Source organism: Triticum aestivum, chromosome 7D, assembly GCF_018294505.1.
Source record: "Triticum aestivum cultivar Chinese Spring chromosome 7D, IWGSC CS RefSeq v2.1, whole genome shotgun sequence".
In the NCBI taxonomy this organism is placed as follows: domain Eukaryota; kingdom Viridiplantae; phylum Streptophyta; class Magnoliopsida; order Poales; family Poaceae; genus Triticum; species Triticum aestivum.
Window position 1 is genome coordinate 395,201,125 of NC_057814.1, and position 18,089 is coordinate 395,219,213.

The following is an 18,089-nucleotide window of genomic DNA, read 5'->3' on the forward strand; positions in this document are numbered from 1 at the left end:
TGGCTCGACCATGTTACGTGTATCTCAAATTGAAAATGCCTGGTCCCAAAGGAGTGATCACGGTCACTGGCAATCGGCAGAAGGCAGAGGAATGCCTCAAGAAGGGTTCTAAAATTGCCGATGCACAAATGGTGGCAGTTGAAATGCAAGAGTATCAAAAAAATGCAGATTCGAGTGATTTGTTGCGAGCCAAGAAGCCTGCCACGTAATTCTGCATTTCAGTCGTTCGGTGAAACAAAGCCGATTCATATTCACCCGACCGATCTTAATGCTGCTCCTACTCATATCTTAACATCACTCAACAGCAAATAGGAAGAAGCACTCATCCAGTTCCTCCGTGAGAACTGGGACATCTTTGCATGGAAACCTTCTGACATGCCGGGTGTACCCAGGGGACTGGCTGAGCACCGTTTGCGAGTCGACCCGAAAGTGAAGCCAGTCAAAGAACTTCTTTGACGGTCCGCCGTACAGAAGAGAAAGGCAATTGGCGAGGAAGTGGCTCGACTCCTGGCAGCCGAGTTCATCCGAGAGATTTACCACTCCGAGTGGCTCGCCAATGTTGTCATGGTCCCCAAGAAGGACGACTCACTTTGCATGTGCATTGACTTCAAGCATATCAATCGGGCCTGCCCGAAAGATCATTTCCCTCTCCCCCGCATCGACCAAATCGTCGACTCAACTGTGGGGTGTGAGCGTTTGTCTTTTCTAGACGCCTATTCCGGGTATCATCAGATCCGACTGTATGGACCCGATGAGATAAAAATAGCTTTCATCACTCCATTCGGGTGGTTTTGTTATGTCACCATGCCGTTCGGTCTCAAGAATGCTAGTGCCACATTTATGAGGATGATTCAGAAGTGCCTGCTCACTCAAATCAGTCGGGATGTGGAAGCATATATGGATGACATTGTGGTCAAGTCGCGTAAAGGTTCCGACCTGCTCACTGACCTCGCTGAAACATTTGCCAACCTGAGAAGGTATGATATCAAGCTTAATCCATCGAAGTGCACATTTGGAGTTCCAGGAGGAAAGTTACTCAGTTTCCTCATTTCCGAATGAGGGATCGATGCGAACCCAGAGAAAGTTGGGGCCATACTCCGGATGAAACGCCCTGTGCGTGTGCATGACGTTCAGAAGCTTACTGGTTGTTTGGCCGCCTTGAGTCGATTCATCTCTCGCCTCGGTGAAAAGGCATTTCCTCTTTGCCGACCGATGAAGAAATCTAATAAGTTCGAGTGGACTCCCGAAGCTGATGCAGCGTTTGCAGAGCTCAAAACCCTACTTTCCACCCAGTCGGTGCTTGCTGCCCCAATCAGCAAAGGGCCTTTGCTGCTTTATATTGCGGCCACTGGACAAGTTGTCAGTACAGTACTCACGGTCGAGCGGGAAGAAGAAGGAAAAGCCTATAAAGTTCAGCGCCCAGTGTACTATATTTCTGAAGTCTTGACTCTGTCCAAGCAGAGATATCCGCATTATCAGAAGCTTGTTTACGAAATTTACATGACCACGAAGAAGGTTGCACATTATTTTTCAGATCATTCCATTACAGTCGTCAGCGACGCACCATTGACAGAAATTTTGAACAACAGAGATGCAACTGGTCGAGTGGCAAAGTGGGCAATTGAACTCCTTCCATTGGATATCAAGTTCGAGGCAAAGAAAGCTATCAAGTCCCAAGCAATAGCAGATTTCCTCGCCGAGTGGGTTGAGCAGCAACAATTGACTCAGATTCGCTCGGAGCATTGGACCATGTTCTTTGACGGATCCAAGATGTTGAATGGTTCTGGTGCTGGGGTGGTATTGGTATCCTCCCGAGGAGACATGCGCTCAGTTATGTTCTTCAGATTCATTTTGATTCCTCCAACAATGAGGCTGAATACGAAGCACTTCTGTACGGGTTTCGAATGGCCATTTCACTTGGTGTCCGTCGCCTAATGGTCTACGGCGACTCAGATTTGGTGGTTAATCAAGTAATGAAGGAGTGGGACATCAGGAGCCCGGCTATGACTGGCTATTGTAATGTAGTGAGAAAGTTAGAGAACAAGTTTGAGGGGTTAGAGCTCCATCATATACCCCGACTGAAAAATCAAGCAGCTGATGATTTGGCGAAGATAGGCTCCAAGCGTGAGCCTATTCCCAGTAATGTGTTCTTGGAGCATCTTCACACGCCGTCTGTTCAAGAGGATCCCTTCATAGAGGAGCCCCCACAACCTAAGAGCCTTACTGATCTTGACTGAAGTTGAAATCCCAGCCGTGGTCGACTTGATCATGGAAGTTTTGGTTGTCATACCCGATTGGACAGTGCCGTACATGGCATATATTCTCAAGAAAGAGCTCCCAGAGGATGAAGAAGAAGCCCGTCAGATTGTCCGTCGATCTAAAGCTTTCACATTAATGGGTGGACAACTTTATAGAGAAAGTGTTACCGGAGTCGCTCAGAAGTGCATAACGCCGAAAGAAGGTCGAGTGATCCTCAACGACATCCACTCGGGGACCTGTGGTCACCATGCGTCCTCTCGGACTATTGTGGCCAAAGCATACCGAGCGGGGTTTTATTGGCCACGAGCGAATGAAATGGCAAAAGACATAGTCGACAAATGTGAAGGTTGCCAGTTCTATTCCAACATGTCTCACAAGCCTGCATCTGCCCTGAAGACCATTCCGCTCGTCTGGCCTTTTGCTGTCTGGGGATTAGATATGGTTGGACCTCTGAGGACTGGCAGGAGCGGCTTCACTCATGTGCTCGTAGCAGTCGACAAGTTCACCAAATGGATTGAAGCCAAACCCATCAAAAACCTCGAAGCCAGTACTGCTGTCAGCTTCATCAGAGAGTTAACATTCAGATATGGTGTTTCACACAGCATCATCACTGATAATGGGTCGAACTTCGATTCTGATGAGTTTAGAGCCTTCTGCGCTTCCCAAGGCACTCGAGTCGACGATGCTTCAGTCACCCATCCCCAGTCGAATGGACAAGCTGAAAGAGCAAACGGATTGATTCTCAAAGGACTGAAACCTTGATTGATGCGTGACCTCAAGCATGCAGCAGGCGCCTGGGTCGATGAACTTCCATCAGTGCTTTGCGGATTGAGGACAACTCCTAATCGGTCGACTGGCCGAACTCCATTCTTCTTAGTCTATGGGGCTGAAGCTGTTCTTCCGAGTGACTTGCTTCACAATGCACCTCGAGTCGAACTTTTCTCAGAAGATGAAGCGGAACAGGCTCGACAAGATGCAGTTGATCTCCTGGAAGAGAAAAGAGAGATGGCCCTGATCCGGTCGACCATTTATCAGCAAAACCTGCGTCGATTCCATGCCAGAAACGTGAGGGGTCGAGCATTTCAAGAGGGAGACTTGGTTCTTCGAGTGGATCAGCAGAAACCACACAAGCTCGCTCATGCTTGGGAAGGCCCCTTCATTGTCACCAATGTGCTCCACAACGGAGCATACCACCTCTACAATGTCGAGCACAATAAAGACGAGCCACACACTTGGAATGCAGAGCTGCTCCGCCCTTTTATACTTAAGCATTCAGACTGTTGAGATGTAATAAGAAATACCTTCTAGTTTGATTATCAAAGACACAGTTTCACAGTCTCCTAAATGATTGTTGTTCCTTTTTTATGAGTACTAAATCCCCCAGCGGGTGCCTTAGCTTAGCTACGAATCCGTTTCGCGTAAGTTCCAAAAAAGAAAATCCTGCCGAGTGAAGAGCAAGCCTCTCACTTAGAGGCTTAGCTGCGAATCTGTTTTCGCCTAAGTTTAAAAAAATCCTACTGAGTGGTGAGCAAGCCTCTCACTCGGGGGCTTAGCTGCAGTCCAGTACTCACGTAAGTTTGAAAAATCCTACCGAGTGGTGAGCAAGGCTCGCACTCGGGGGCTTAGCTGCAGTCCAGTACTCGCCTAAGTTTGAAAAATTCTACCGAGTGGTGAGCAAGCCTCTCACTCGGGGGCTTAGTGTTGGAAATATGCCCTAGAGGCAATAATAAATAGGTTATTATTATATTTCCTTGTTCATGATAATCGTTTATTATCCATGCTAGAATTGTATTGATAGGAAACTCAGATACATATGTGGATACATAGACAACACCATGTCCCTAGTAAGCCTCTAGTTGACTAGCTCGTTGATCAATAGATGGTTACGGTTTCCTGACCATGGACATTGGATGTCGTTGATAACGGGATCACATCATTAGGAGAATGATGTGATGGACAAGACCCAATCCTAAGCCTAGCACAAGATCGTGTAGTTCGTTTGCTCAGAGCTTTTCTAATGTCAAGTATCATTTCCTTAGACCATGAGATTGTGCAACTCCCGGATACCGTAGGAATGCTTTGGGTGTACCAAACGTCACAACGTAACTGGGTGACTATAAAGGTGCACTACAGGTATCTCCGAAAGTGTCTGTTGGGTTGGCACGAATCGAGACTGGGATTTGTCACTCCGTGTAAACGGAGAGGTATCTCTAGGCCCACTCGGTAGGACATCATCATAATGTGCATAGTGTGACCAAGGAGTAGATCACGGGATGATGTGAGTTACGGAACGAGTAAAGAGACTTGCCGGTAACGAGATTGAACAAGGTATCGGGATACCGACGATCGAATCTCGGGCAAGTAACATATCGATAGACAAAGGGAATTGCATACGGGATTGATTGAATCCCCGACATCGTGGTTCATCCGATGAGATCATCGTGGAACATGTGGGAGCCAACATGGGTATCCAGATCCCGCTGTTGGTTATTGACCGGAGAGTCGTCTCGGTCATGTCTGCATGTCTCCCGAACCCGTAGGGTCTACACACTTAAGGTTCGGTGACGCTAGGGTTATAGAGATATTAGTATGCCATAACCCAAAAGTTGTTCGGAGTCCCGGATGAGATCCCGGACGTCACGAGGAGTTCCGGAATGGTCCGGAGGTAAAGATTTATATATGGGAAGTCTTATTTTGGTCGCCGGAAAAGTTTCGCACTTTATCGGTATTGTACCGGGAGTGCCGAAAGGGGTCCGGGGGTCCACCAAGGGGGTCCACCAGCCCCGGGGGGCCACATGGGCTGTAGGGGTGTGCGCCTTGGCCTATATGGGCCAAGGGCACCAGCCCCAAGAGGCCCATGCGCCAAGAGATAAGGGAAAGGGAGAGTCCTAAAGGGGGAAGGCACCTCCGAGGTGCCTTGGGGAGGATGGACTCCTCCCTGGCCACACCCTTCCTTGGAGGAAGGGCCAAGGCTGCGCCCCCCCTCTCCCTTGGCCCTATATATAGTGGGGGGGAGGAAGGGCAGCAATATCTAAGCCCTGGCGCCTCCCTCTCCCTCTCGTGAGACCTCTTCCTCCCCGCTTGCGCTTGGCGAAGCCCTGCCGGGATCCCGCTACTTCCACCACCACGCCGTCGTGCTGTTGGATCTCCATCAACCTCTCCTCCCCCCTTGCTGGATCAAGAAGGAGGAGACGTCGCTGCTCCGTACGTGTGTTGAACGCGGAGGTGGCGTCTGTTCGGCGCTAGGATCATCGGTGATTTGGATCACGACGAGTACGACTCCATCAACCCCGTTCTCTTGAACGCTTCCGCTCGCGATCTACAAGGGTATGTAGATGCACTCCTCTCTCTCGTTGCTAGATGACTCCATAGATTGATCTTGGTGATGCGTAGAAAATTTTGAATTTCTGCTACGTTCCCCAACAGTGGCATCATGAGCTAGGTCTATGCGTAGTTTCTATGCACGAGTAGAACACAAAGTAGTTGTGGGCGTCGATTTTGTCAATTTACTTGCCGTTACTAGTCTTATCTTGATTCGGCGGCATCGTGGGATGAAGCTGCCCGGACCGACCTTACACGTACTCTTACGTGAGACAGGTTCCACCGACTGACATGCACTAGTTGCATAAGGTGGCTAGCGGGTGTCTGTCTCTCCCACTTTAGTCGGATCGGATTCGATGAAAAGGGTCCTTATGAAGGGTAAATAGAAATTGGCATATCACGTTGTGGCTTTTGCGTAGGTAAGAAACGTTCTTGCTAGAATCCCATAGCAGCCACGTAAAACATGCAACAACAATTAGAGGACGTCTAACTTGTTTTTGCAGGGTATGCTATGTGATGTGATATGGCCAAAAGGATGTGATGAATGATATATGTGATGTATGATATTGATCATGTTCTTGTAATAGGAATCACGACTTGCACGTCGATGAGTATGACAACCGGCAGGAGCCATAGGAGTTGTATTAATTCATTGTATGACCTGCGTGTCAATGAAAAACGCCATGTAATTACTTTACTTTATTGCTAACCGTTAGCCATAGTAGTAGAAGTAATAGTTGGCGAGACAACTTCATGAAGACACAATGATGGAGATCATGATGATGGAGATCATGGTGTCATGCCGGTGACAAAGGTGATCATGCCGCGCCTCGAAGATGGAGATCAAAGGCGCAAGATGATATTGGCCATATCACGTCACTTTATGATTTGCATGTGATGTTTGTCATGTTTACATCTTATTTGCTTAGAATGACGGTAGCATAAATAAGATGATCCCTCGCTAAAATTTCAAGAGACGTGTTCCCCATAACTGTGCACCGTTGCGAAGGTTCGTTGTTTCGAAGCACCACGTGATGATCGGGTGTGATAGATTCTAACGTTCGAATACAACGGGTGTTGACGAGCCTAGCATGTACAGACATGGCCTCGGAACACATGCGAAACACTTAGGTTGACTTGACGAGCCTAGCATGTACAGACATGGCCTCGGAACACAAGAGATCGAAAGGTCAAACATGAGTCGTATAGTAGATGCGATCAACATGGAGATGTTCACCGATGATGACTAGTCCGTCTCACGTGATGATCGGACACGGCCTAGTTTGACTCGGATCATGTATCACTTAGATGACTAGAGGGATGTCTATCTGAGTGGGAGTTCATTAGTCAGATGAACTTAATTATCATGAACATAGTCAAAAGGTCTTTGCAAATTATGTCATAGCTTGCGCTTTAGTTCTACTGTTTAAGATATGTTCCTAGAGAAAATTTAGTTGAAAGTTGGTAGTAGCAATTATGCGGACTGGGTCCGTAAACTGAGTATTGTCCTCATTGCTGCACAGAAGGCTTATGTCCTTAATGCACCGCTCGGTGTGCTGAACCTCAGCGTTGTCTGTAGATGTTGCGAAACATCTGACACACACATTTTGATGACTACGTGATAGTTCAGTGCGTATTGCTAACGGTTTAGAATTGTGGCACCAAAGACGGTTTTGAAATGTCGCAGAACATATGAGATGTTCCAAAGACTGAAATTGGGATTTCAGACTAGTGCCCACGTCAAGAGGTATGAGACCTCTGACAAGTTTCTTAAGCCTGCAAACTAAGGGAGAAAAACTCAATCGTTGAGCATGTGCTCAGATTGTCTGAGTACTACAATCACTTGAATCGAGTGGGAGTTAATCTTCCAGATGAGATGGTGATGGTTCTCCATAGTCACTGCCACCAAGAACTTCGTGATGAACTATAACATATCAGGGATAGATGATCCTTGAGCAACTCGCGATGTTTGACACTGCGAAAGTAGAAATCAAATAGGAGCATCAATTGTTGATGGTTAGTAAAACCACTAGTTTCTAGAAGGGCAAGGGCAAAAGGGATACTTCATGAAACGACAAATCATTTGCTGCTCTAGTGAAGAATCCCAAGGTTGAACCCAAACCCAAGACTAAGTGCTTCTATAATGAGGGGAACGGTCACTGAAGCAGAACTACCCTAGATACTTGGTAGATGAGAAGGCAGGCAAGGTCGAAAGAAGTATATTGGATATACATTATATGAATGTGTACTTTACTAGTACTCCTAGCAGCACCAGGGTATTAGATACCGGTTCGGTTGCTAAGTGTTAGTAACTCGAAATAAAAGCTGCGGAATAAACGGAGACTAGCTAAAGGTGAGATGACGATATGTGTTGGAAGTGTTTCCAAGGTTGATGTGATCAAAGCATCGCATGCTCCCTCTACTATCAAGATTTGGTGTTTGCGTTGAACATGATTGGATTATGTTTATCGCAATATGGTTATTCATTTGAGGAGAATAATGGTTACTCTGTTTATTTGAATAATACCTTCAATGGTCTTGCACCTAAAATGAATCTCGATCGCAGTGATACACATGTTCGTGCCAAAAGATATAAAATAGTACCACATACTTGTGGCACTGCCACTTGAGTCATATTGGTATAGAACGCATGAAGAAGCTCCATGTAGATGGATCTTTGGACTCACTCGTTTTTGAAAGGAATGAGACATGCAAACCATGTCTATTGGTATATATGCATGAAGAAACTCCATGCAGATGGATCGTTTGGACTCACTTGATTTTGAATCACCTGAGACATGCAAATCATACCACATGGGCAAGATGACTGAAAGGCCTCGTTTTCAGTAAGATGGAACAAGAGAGCAACTTATTGGAAGTAATACATTTTGATGTATGCAGTCCAATGAGTGCTGAGGCATGCAGTGGATATCTTTATGTTCTTACTTCACAGATGATTAGAGTAGATGCTGAGTGTATTTACTTGATGAAACAAAAGTCTGAATTATTGAAAGGTTCAAGTAATTTTAGAGTGAAGTTGAAGATCATCGTGACAAGAGGATAAAATGTTTCTGATATGATCATAGAGATGAGTATCTGAGTTACGAGTTTAGCACACAATTAACATTGTGGAAAGTGTTTCACAATTAATACCGCCTGGAACACCATAGTGTGATGGTGTGTCCGAACATCATAACTGCACCCTATTGGATATGGTGCATACCATGATGTCTCTTATCGATTTACCACTATCGTTTATGGGTTAGGCATTAGAGACAACCGCATTCACTTTAAATAGGGCACCACGCAATTCCGTTGAGACGACACCATTTAGAGAAACCTAAGTTGTCGTTTCTTAAAAGTTTGGGGCTGCTTATGTGAAAAAGTTTCAGGCTGATAAGCTCGAACCCAAAACGGATAAATGCATCTTCATAGAATATCCAAAACAGTTGGGTATACCTCCTATTTCAGATCTGGAAGCAAAAGTAATTGCTTCTAGAAACGAGTCCTTTCTCGAGGAAAAGTTTCTCTCGAAAGAATTGAGTGGGAGGATGGTGGAGACTTGATAAGGTTATTGAACCGTCGCTTCAACTAGTGTGTAGCAGGGCACAGGAAGTTGTTCCTGTGGCACCTACACCAATTGAAGTGGAAGCTTATGATAGTGATCATGAAACTTTGGATCAAGTCACTACCAAACCTCGTAGGACGACGAGGATGCGTGCTACTTCAGAGTGGTACGTGATCCTGTCTGAGATATCATGTTGTTGTACAATACTGAACCTACGAGCTATGGAGAAGCGATGGTGGGCCCATATTCCGACAAATGGTTAGAAGCCATGAAATCCGAGATAAATGGATCTTTGAGAAGAAGATGGACGTGGACGGTAATGTTACCGTCTATGAAGCTCGACTTGTGGCAAATAGTATTTCCACAAGTTCAAGGAGTTGACTATGATGAGATTTTCTCATCCGTAGCGATGCTTGAGTCCGTCGGAATCATGTTAGCATTAGCTGCATTTATGAAATCTGGCAGATGGATGTCAAAACAAGTTTCCTTACCAGTTTTCATAAGGAAAGGTTGTATGTGATACAATCAGAAAGTTTTTGTCGATCCTAAGGATGCTAAAAGGTATGCTAGCTCCAGCGATCCTTCCATGGACTAGAGTAAGCATCTCGGAGTTGGAATGGACGCTTTGATGAGATGATCAAAGATTTTGGGTTTATACAAAGTTTATGAGAAACTTGTATTTCCAATAAAGTGAGTGGGAGCGCTACAACATTTCTGATAAGTATATGTGTATGACATATTGTTGATCCGAAATGATGTAGAATTTCTGGAAAGCATAAAGGGTTGTTTGAAAGGAGTTTTTCAAAGGAAGACCTGGATAAAGCTGCTTGCATATTGGGCATCAAGATCTATAGAGATAGATCAAGACGCCTGATGATACTTTCAAAGAACGCACACCTTGACATGATTTTGAAAGAGTTCAAAATAGATCAGCAAAGAAGGAGTTCTTGGCTGTGTTACAAGCTGTGAGTATTGAGTAAGACTCAAGACCTGACCACAACAGAAGAAAGAGAAAGGACGAAGGTCGTCCCCTATGCTTCAGACGTAGGCTCTACAGTATGCTATGCTGTGTACCGCACATGAAGTGTGCCTTGCCATGAGTTGGTCAAGGGGTACAATAGTGATCCGGGAATGGATCACATGACAGCGGTCGAACTTATCCTTAGTATCTAGTAGACTAAGGAATTTTCTCGATTATGGAGGTGAAAAGGAGTTCGTCGTAAAGGGTTACGTCGATGCGAACTTTGACACTAATCCGGATGACTCTGAGTAGTAAACTGGATTCGTATAGTAGAGCAATTATTTGAAATGGCTCCAAGTAGCGTGTGGTAGCATCCACAAGATGACATAGATATTCGTAAAGCACACACGGATCTGAAAGGTTCAGACCCGTTGACTAAATAACCTCTCTCACAAGCATAACATGATCAAACCAGAACTCATCGAGTGTTAATCACATAGAGATGTGAACTAGATTGTTGACTCTAGTAAACTCCTTGGATGTTGGTCACATGGTGATGTGACCTGTAAGTGTTAATCACATGGTGATGTGGACTAGATTATTGACTCTAGTGCAAGTGGGAGACTGTTGGAAATATGCCCTAGAGGCAATAATAAATAGGTTATTATTATATTTCCTTGTTCATGATAATCGTTTATTATCCATGCTAGAATTGTATTGATAGGAAACTCAGATACATGTGTGGATACATAGACAACACCATGTCCCTAGTAAGCCTCTAGTTGACTAGCTCGTTGATCAATAGATGGTTACGGTTTCCTGACCATGGACATTGGATGTCGTTGATAACGGGATCACATCATTAGGAGAATGATGTGATGGACAAGACCCAATCCTAAGCCTAGCACAAGATCGTGTAGTTCGTTTGCTCAGAGCTTTTCTAATGTCAAGTATCATTTCCTTAGACCATGAGATTGTGCAACTCCCGGATACCGTAGGAATGCTTTGGGTGTACCAAACGTCACAACGTAACTGGGTGACTATAAAGGTGCACTACAGGTATCTCCGAAAGTGTCTGTTGGGTTGGCACGAATCGAGACTGGGATTTGTCACCCGTGTAAACAGAGAGGTATCTCTGGGCCCACTCGGTAGGACATCATCATAATGTGCACAGTGTGACCAAGGAGTTGATCATGGGATGATGTGAGTTACGGAACGAGTAAAGAGACTTGCCGGTAACGAGATTGAACAAGGTATCGGGATACCGACGATCGAATCTCGGGCAAGTAACATATCGCTAGACAAAGGGAATTGCATACGGGATTGATTGAATCCCCGACATCGTGGTTCATCCGATGAGATCATCGTGGAACATGTGGGAGCCAACATGGGTATCCAGATCCCGCTGTTGGTTATTGACCGGAGAGTCGTCTCGGTCATGTCTGCATGTCTCCCGAACCCGTAGGGTCTACACACTTAAGGTTCGGTGACGCTAGGGTTATAGAGATATTAGTATGCGGTAACCCGAAAGTTGTTCGGAGTCCCAGATGAGATCCCGGACGTCACGAGGAGTTCCGGAATGGTCCGGAGGTAAAGATTTATATATGGGAAGTCTTATTTTGGTCGCCGGAAAAGTTTCGCACTTTATCGGTATTGTACCGGGAGTGCCGAAAGGGGTCCGGGGGTCCACCAAGGGGGTCCACCAGCCCCGGGGGGCCACATGGTCTGTAGGGGTGTGCGCCTTGGCCTATATGGGCCAAGGTCACCAGCCCCAAGAGGCCCATGCGCCAAGAGATAAGGGAAAGGGAGAGTCCTAAAGGGGGAAGGCACCTCCGAGGTGCCTTGGGGAGGATGGACTCCTCCCTGGCCGCACCCTTCCTTGGAGGAAGGGCCAAGACTGCGCCCCCCTCTCCCTTGGCCCTATATATAGTGGGGGGGAGGGAGGGCAGCAATATCTAAGCCCTGGCGCCTCCCTCTCCCTCTCGTGACACCTCTTCCTCCCCGCTTGCGCTTGGCGAAGCCCTGCCGGGATCCCGCTACTTCCACCACCACGCCGTCGTGCTGTTGGATCTCCATCAACCTCTCCTCCCCCCTTGCTGGATCAAGAAGGAGGAGACATTGCTGCTCCATACGTGTGTTGAACGCGGAGGTGCCGTCTGTTCGGCGCTAGGATCATCGGTGATTTGGATCACGACGAGTACGACTCCATCAACCCCGTTCTCTTGAACGCTTCCGCTCGCTATCTACAAGGGTATGTAGATGCACTCCTCTCTCTCGTTGCTAGATGACTCCATAGATTGATCTTGGTGATGCGTAGAAAATTTTGAATTTCTGCTACGTTCCCCAACACTTAGCTGCAGTCCAGTACTCGCCTAAGTTTGAAAAATCCTACCGAGTGGTGAGCAAGCCTCTCACTCGAGGGCTTAGCTGCAGTCCAGTACTCGCCTAAGTTTGAAAAATCCCACCGAGTGAAGAGCAACCCTCTCACTCGGGGGCTTAGCTGCAGTCCTGTACTCGCCTAAGTTTGAAAAATCCTACCGAGTGGTGAGCAAGCCTCTCACTCGGGGGCTTAGCTGCAGTCCAGTACTCGCCTAAGTTTGAAAAATCCTACCGAGTGGTGAGCAAGCCTCCCACTCAGAGGCTTAGCTATAGTCCAGTACTCGCCTAAGTTTAAAAAATCCTACCGAGTGGTGAGCAACCCTCTCACTCGGAGACTTAGCATTAGTCCAGTACTCGCCTAAGTTTAAAAAATCCTACCGAGTGGCGAGCAATCCTCTCACTCGGGGGCTTAGCTGCAGTCCAGTACTCGCCTAAGTTTAAAAAATCCTATCGAGTGGCGAGCAACCCTCTCACTCGGAGGCTTAGTTGCAGTCCAGTACTCGCCTAAGTTTAAAAAATCCTACCGAGTGGCGAGCAACCCTCTCACTTGGAGGCTTAGCTGCAGTCCAGTACTCGCCTAAGTTTAAAAAATCCTACCGAGTGGCGAGCAACCCTCTCACTCGGAGGCTTAGCTGCAGTCTATTACTCGTCTAAGTTTAAAAAATCCTACCGAGTGGCGAGAAACCCTCTCACTCGGAGGCTTAGCTGCAGTCCAGTACTCGCCCAAGTTTAAAAAATCCTACCGAGTGGTGAGAAACCCTCTCACTCGGAGGCTTAGCTGCAGTCTAGTACTCATCTAAGTTTAAAAAATCCTACCGAGTGGTGAGCAACCCTCTCACTCGGGGGCTTAGCTGCAGTCCAGTACTCGCCTAAGCATAAAACATGTTCCGAGTGAGAACCGATCTTCTCGCTCGGGGACTTGGCCACACGCTCCATCCTGATCAGCAAGGACGACGAGGTGCAGGTCGACTGCGACCTTCTCCTTAGAGCTGCGCCATAAATACAGTGTGCGCTCCATCCCGATCCGCAAGACGATGAGGTGCAGGTCAACTGCGCCCTTCTCCTCAGAGCTGCACCATAAATACAATGTGCGCTCCATCCCGATCCGCAAGGACGATGAGGTGCAGGTCGACCGTGACCTTCTCCTCAGAGGTGCGCCATAAGTACAATATGCGCTCCATCCCGATCCGTGAGGGCGATGAGGTGCAGGTCGACTGATTACTTCTCCTCAGAGCTGCGTCGCAAGTACAAAGACTATTCCAAGTGAAGAAACAAGTTCCACTCGAAGGCAAACACGAACATACTCAGAGATAAACCAAGTTCAGATAAATCCTAGGGTTCCAGAACACGGATTAAAGTACTCAGGCACCAGGCCCGAAGGAGTTTAACGGTTACAAAATCACTCGGCATTCCGAGGCAAATTTAAGGCGAGGCATAAAGTTTGTTCACTCCGCACGAGGAGGGCTAGCAGGCTCAACGAACTCGTCCAGATCAATTCTGTCAGCAATACGAGTGGTAGCAACAATGAAGGTTTCCATGAAGGACTAGAAGTCATGCCTTCTGGTATTGGCGACCTTGATCGCCGCCAGCTTCTCTTCTCGAGCTTCCTTGCAGTGGACACGAACCAGCTACAGAGCCACATCAGCACCGCATCGGGCAAAAGAATTCTTCCATTCCTGCACTCGACCAGGGACCTCATTGAGTCGAGCCATCAGAGACTCGAGGTCATTTTGAAGCGTTGCCCTTGGCCAGAGTGCTGTGTCGATGCGCGACACTGCAACTTTCAGTCGAGTGAGGTAGTCGACAACACCAGCGACACGGGATTCCAGTCGGAGCACGTTCATGGCAGCTTCGTCCTTAACAGGAGAGAGGATGGGGTCGAAACTTGTCTCGACTCGCCCATTCTCTTCCTCAAAGTTCTGGCAAAATTCTACACACGCAATACAACAACGAGTCAATGGTTATATATCGAGTCGACAACAACAAGTCAGTCGGACAAAGGAAATCACCTTCAAGCATGACGAACAGCTTCTTGGCAAGACCTCCCAGATAATTCTCCAAGTCATCTCTCTTGCGGGCGATGTCTTCCACCTTGTCGGTCAGGGCCCTCTTATCCTTCTTCAGACGAGTCGCCTCCTTGTTGGCTTCATCCAGGGCAGTCTTCAGCTTGGCGTTCTCTTCCTCCAGTTTGCCGACTGAAGCCAGCTTCTGGTCGGCGAGTGCAGTTTTCTCTTCGGCTGCTTTCTGCCGGCTGCAAGGTCCAGATCCTTCTTCGCCAGAGCCTGTTTCATTGTTTCTGAAAGAAATGACGCTTGGTTAAAAAAAAGCAAATAACACCCGATTCAGAAACAAATCAGTCGACAATTTTTTCGTACCAGCGGCTTTGTCCTTAGCCTTCTGCAAGTTTGTCTTGGCTAGCTCCAGATCGAGATTCAGCTGAATTTGCTTTTGCTCCAGGTCAGCAAAACGAGCTCCAAGTTCGCAGGATTTCTGTAATCAAAGGACGGTTAGTCGGCAAATGAAAAGGTTAGCTCACTACGAAAAAAATACACTTCCGTGATGATACGTGTTTGTCACAGTAGGTTGCGTTTTCTGTCATGCATGTACATCCATGACAAATTTATGACAGAATCAAGATAGTCATACCTGTGCTGTCGTTGAAGTGTTCCATGACATTGCCAAAATTATCATCACGGAAGTGTCCACTTCCATGACGATAAATCGCGCGTCACAGAAGTGCTTTCGTCAAGGGTGACCGACACGTGGCATCCACCGTAACGGAACACCGTTAAGCTATCGGGTCGGGTTTTGGATCTGATAACCCATTAACAGCCCCGACCAATGGGGATTTTCCACGTGTAAAATCATCATTGGCTGGAGGAAACACGTGTCGGCTCATTGTTGGGACAGATGTCATCCACTCATTAGACGGAAGGCGCCTATGATACGTCGACACGTGGCACGACCCAACAGAGGCCCATTCCTGTGAAAAGGCCAGCCTGTTTTACTTGGTCAAAAGGTGGCGGGCCGGCCCATGGAAAGCCTGTTAACGGCCTGTTCGCATATAGCCCATTTACAGCCCGCTAACCCAAGGCCCGTTACGCCCTATCCGAATTAGGCCCAGTAGCATGATCTGGGCCACCCAATATGATTCCAGCCCGTTTTCACTTCTAGCCCATGTATGGCCCATGACGTCTTTCGGCCCATATGAGGCCCTATGTAACTCTTGGCCTATTAACGGCCCGTGGTGAAACTGGCCCGTAATGAACAGTGTATCACTTTACACCCGTTAACGGCCCGTGGTGAAACTGGCCCGTAATGAACAGTGTATCACTTTATACCCATTAACGGCCCGTTATTCCGTTGGGCCGTTTCCAGCCCATGTTATCTTTCGGCCTTCTCAGAGCCCATTTATTCTTGGGCTCATTTCCAGCATTCGTTTACTTACGGCCCGTTACTGTCATTTTCTGCTTGTGGGCCAAATTCAGCCCGTGGTTACAGTCGGCCCGTTTTGGTCCGTTAATACGTTGGGCCATTTTCATAGCGTCATCAAATACGGCCTATTAACGATGGCCCGTTATGGTCGGCCCATGAACGGACGATTCCAACTCTAGCCCGTTTACGGCCATAATGCGGCCTGTTATTGGCCCATGTTTGGCCAATCGATCATACTGCCCATATAAGGCCCATTGATGATACGGCCCGTAGAAGACCCATTGTTTCTACGGCCCATAGAAGGCCCATTGTTTCTACGGCCCGTAGAAGGCCCACTGTTTCTACGGCCCGTAGGAGGCCTAGTGTCACTACAGTAAATATTAGCCCATGGTTATTGTGGCCTAGTTTTAAAAAATAGGTTATTGCAGCCACTAGCAAACCGCGGAAAAAGAACAGCAATGACTACAAGCAAACAAATAAACAAGACAACAAGGAAATAAATAAGCAAGCAACTTACGCTAGGCTATCACGGCTATCACACATATTACATCCACTGGGCATCAAAGTTCGCCACCAGTGCAAATAAACGCGCCGACAAAAGAATATATAAAACTGAGAGCACTTCAGAAGGCACTAGGCCTGGCCACGTCGGGCCCCCCAAACAGCTGAAGAAGCTGAGTAGACCTCAGTTGTGTCAACGATAGATGCATCAACACTAGATTTAAGGCATGATGGTGCGCACGGCAGTCCTCTGACATCTTCATTGCATCTTTGACTTCAAGTCGGAGCTGAGCTGAAGCAAGCCTTTCCGCTTTAAGTTGAGACTGAAGAAGTCGAACTGATTGAGGCAGCGACTGCACAGAGGTTGTCTCACACCTGCTGGTGAGTAGCTTCAACTCACTGTCTTCATCAAGACAGGACCTTGGGGTCATCTCGCTGTCCTCAAGATGGTTTGGCTCACTATCTTCCCTAAAGTTCTGCCTGGCGTAAGAGATACGAGTCTGAAAGAGAAACAAGGAGACACGTAACAGGTTTCACAATTATATAAGCAAATAAATGGATCTGTTCTGCATAAGGAACATGTTTTTACAACTACAATTTGAAACTGGTAGTTGTTGCAAACATCCAATCAGATGTAAACAGCAAAGCAAACAGCAGTGGAGGAAATGATGCCTATCCAAATCTATACTAGAACAAAGTTTGAAGGCTTGAGAAGGATGAACTTACATTACATGTTAACACGGGCTGGACAAAGCCCTTCTCCATGTTGATGGAAGGATAATTCAATAAATTCCCCAAAGAAAATTCTTTATAAGCGTTGCCATTATTCTACATTTTGCAAAGAGTAAATATAGATCAAATAATATTGGAAGAAACAGAGGATAATGAAGCTCAGGTGCAGACTGATGATACATAATCAAATAGCAATTAATTAAGTACATCGTTACAAGGCAAAAGGGAGAGAGGTACTGACAAGAGCAATGCAGAGCCCATTATTGTTTTGAGATCGTATGATCCTTTGAGCAAGGAGATTCATCTGAAATTAGTTTTCATACAAGAGAGAAGGTAAGGCACAAGCAGAAATTTAGGAGTTCAAATTTTGAATTGATATCATAGACAGTACCTGACGCTGGGCTCCCAGCAGTTCTAATAGGGGTTTGGCCACTGGAGTAGGGGTAAAGTGTGGTACAGTTGGGCCTGTGTTTTCTGTGGCTGCTGATCTATCTGATTTAACAGGTATCACTACCTTTTCCAAATACCTAGTTTGTACTCCTTGAGGATCTGCACTCACCCTCTTCCTTTTGGACATCTATTACGAAAGAACAACATTTGACTGGAAAAACATAGTGTGACGACACATGGAATAGGTACAGAAAATGGATAGGTATGGCATATACTCATATATGATGCTTAAACTAAGCAGATGGTGTAACAAAGTAGAAGTAATGCAAGAGGTCAGATGCAAAATATGTGCGACCAATACAACTTTGCAAAGTTAGAGCAAGCACCTTGATGGGTGAATAAGATAGGCCATCCTCCACCATGCCAAGTTTGTTAGCCAGTGGATCGTTCCGCAATATTCCTCTCGTGCGCCCATTCTCATATTCATTTTGATAATGTTCAATATCTGACATGCATGAAAACATAAAAACAAGTGAGATTTTC